Source organism: Octodon degus, unplaced genomic scaffold (genome assembly GCF_000260255.1).
Source record: "Octodon degus isolate 3935 unplaced genomic scaffold, OctDeg1.0 scaffold00241, whole genome shotgun sequence".
Classification (NCBI taxonomy): Eukaryota; Metazoa; Chordata; class Mammalia; order Rodentia; family Octodontidae; genus Octodon; species Octodon degus.
Window position 1 is genome coordinate 2156912 of NW_004524817.1, and position 2912 is coordinate 2159823.

Below are 2912 nucleotides of genomic sequence, written 5' to 3' on the forward strand. Positions count from 1 at the left end.
ATGAAGTTAAATCCTTCATAATCCAATCTCTTTCCAAAAGCTCATTAGCTGGCACTCAAGCCCCTGGCATATGGGCTTTGGAATATTTATGTTAGATTTCAACCAAAGCCAGTAAAAGAAGTGACCTGAAAAATGCATGGATATAATTGCTGAGATTTGCATTTAAACTTTTTAATCTGACTTCACAGTTTTCTCTTTGGCTCATTGGCTATTCCTGGTATACGGGTTATGAAGATACATTGCAGATAATCTACAAAGGCTTTGGGTTTCTTTTGGGGGCTATTTGTTTGTGGCCTATATTAGCTGTCTAGTACTATAATAAAATATCTGAGGCAGGCTATTCTCTAAAGAAAAGCAATTGGGTAGTGCACACACACACACAAAATTGGAGAGCTCAGAATTCCGGTGGTTCCAGGTTTGTTGTTGGTGAAGGCCTCAGGGCAGGTAGCCTCACAGGGGTGAAGATGATGTGGGAGGAAGAGATCGCTCCATGGAGCAGAGCCATGGAGGAAGGAGCCATGGAGCAGCTGGCTTCTGCACAACTTGCTCTCGTGAGCACTAGCACAGCTTTTCTGACAGCGACCTTGATCCCTCCCAACGGCAGGATGCCTCCAATAATATAAGTCCGCCACTCAGTGCTAGCACACTGCACATGAAGCCTCCAATGCAGGAAGCCTTGGGGAACAAATCACACCCAAAGTACAGACGGCCTTAGCTGTCTTTACAGGGCAGCTCACACCTTACTAATTTGTGATGAGATAAGGCTCAAGTAACTTTCTTGGAGATGATTTATTAGGAAGAAACAGCATAGAAGCAAGTTATTTGCACTAACTTTGATGTCGCCCCTATTCTACCTGAGGAGGGATTTTTGTTATTTCATGGTTTTCTGATGAAAGATGTCATGGATGGGAGAATCCTCAGCAACTCCAGAAGTGTCAGAAACTTTCAAAGAGGAAGGAGGACATGCTTTGAAAGCTGAGTTAAAATCCTGTCCTCTGAATGCTCTTCACAGCCTCAGGTCTGGTCTTTTCAATTTGACTTTTGAAGTTATGTTATCTTTCAAGCTTAATTCCTCTTGGAGTGTGACCAACTTACTAGAAAAAGCTACATTTTTAAAAGGAATATTGAAACCAGAGCTTTTTCATGGGAATATGGATTAGCATTCCTGCACTTTTTCACTTGTTTGCTTTGGCTCAGCTCATAAGCAAGCTTTCCTGCAGTCCTATGGATCACATGATTTTGTTTTACACTAGGAGAGACAATGATGAGATACATGAACATGCTGAGGGGATGCTGCCTCCGTCCTGGCAATCCTGTGTGAATGAGTTTCTATCAAAGGGGCCCACACCAATATCCAAAGTTCCAGGTATGTTTTAAATGAGATATGTCAAAATACATGATGTATAGCAGAGTTCCTCACAGACACAATCTGTTCTCATTTGGAAATAATACCAGTAATCCAAGTTTGGCCTCTTTATCAGTGTGGGGCTTGTGGTAAATGGGCCTTTTTATTTGCCCCTGTGACAGGCCCTGTAGGAAAAATGCATGTCTAAGATTGCCCACAGTTGGTGGTGGGCTCTTGCTCCAATAAAGTGCATTTGACTGGAGATGCTGCAAGGTTAGGTTGTGATCCTTAGAGGATACACTGATGTCCTGGGAGCACCTGGGTAAAGTCAGACAATCAAGGGTTTCCAGGGCCAGCAATAGCACTTTTAGTATATATGATGCCCAATAGAAAAAATATGGTGGCTATTTAAACTTTAAAATTTATTACCATAAAGTATTTATTAATTCAGTAATTTCCTCAAACACTTCTTCCATTTCCCGACACACCTATCCCTTCACTATTGTCAGTTTCTGAAGCAATTCTGAAAGTCTTCTTATGAGTGTCCTTACTGCTGTTGTGGCTGACTTGATGTCCTGAATCTATTCAAAATTAATACTTTCATGTTCATTTTGACTTCATGGAAGAGCCAGAAGTGGCATGATGCCAGATCCATTGAGTAAGCCATTGAGGACATGTTAGTAATGGTTTTATGAGCCTGCCTCCTATTGGATGCCACCTGGCAGCAACTTTAGTTCTGATCACATCTCATAGTAATATTCACAAAAGAAGACATCGAGATCTTCTTTGGGAAATGCAAAATGATGGGATAAGAATATTCCATGTGAGAGGGAATATTTTGATTTGGATTCATAACACTGTGTCTTTTACTGTAATAAATGTTTTAAAATGTGGACACACACTCGAGTTTTTTGATCACCCTGTATACTCCAGGATGCCAAATGTCATGAGGTTGTATATGGGTGTGGTATTAAAGAGCATGAGAAACCCTGTTCCCTTGTGTGATAAATTCAGATTTTGATAAGGTTTACACACTTCCAGTTTATGAAATGCTTTTCCTTTCTGCTCTTTGTCTCTATTCACCATGAATTGCTATAGAAACAACCCTTTCTGAAGGTAATCATAACTATGTATTAATCATAGTAAGATGAGCTCAGTCTCACAGAATGGCAGAGAACCAGCCCTCATATCTGGTGCCAGATTTGCCATCACCTCTTGTGTGTGCTCAGCAGGTCCTGGAACTAGCCTGCATCTGTTTTCTCCTCTGTCACATGAGGGGTAGGAAGTGACACTTGCATTAGTTTGAGATCTCTGCCAGAATTACATTTGAGATACTGAAATAAGCATTTCAGTAAGGATAGGCATAGATGAAGTTTATTATTCATGGTTCTTTGACAGATGTAGCTCTATTGGCTTGGGTGGATAATGAGACTAAGAATTATTCATCTATTTACGGGCACTGCCTCTTTATATAGTGAATTTCAAAAATCGTTTATAGATCAAATACGTTCCTGAAAGATTTGCCTGTGTCTACGTGATAAACCAATTAAATGCAATACCAGCTAGA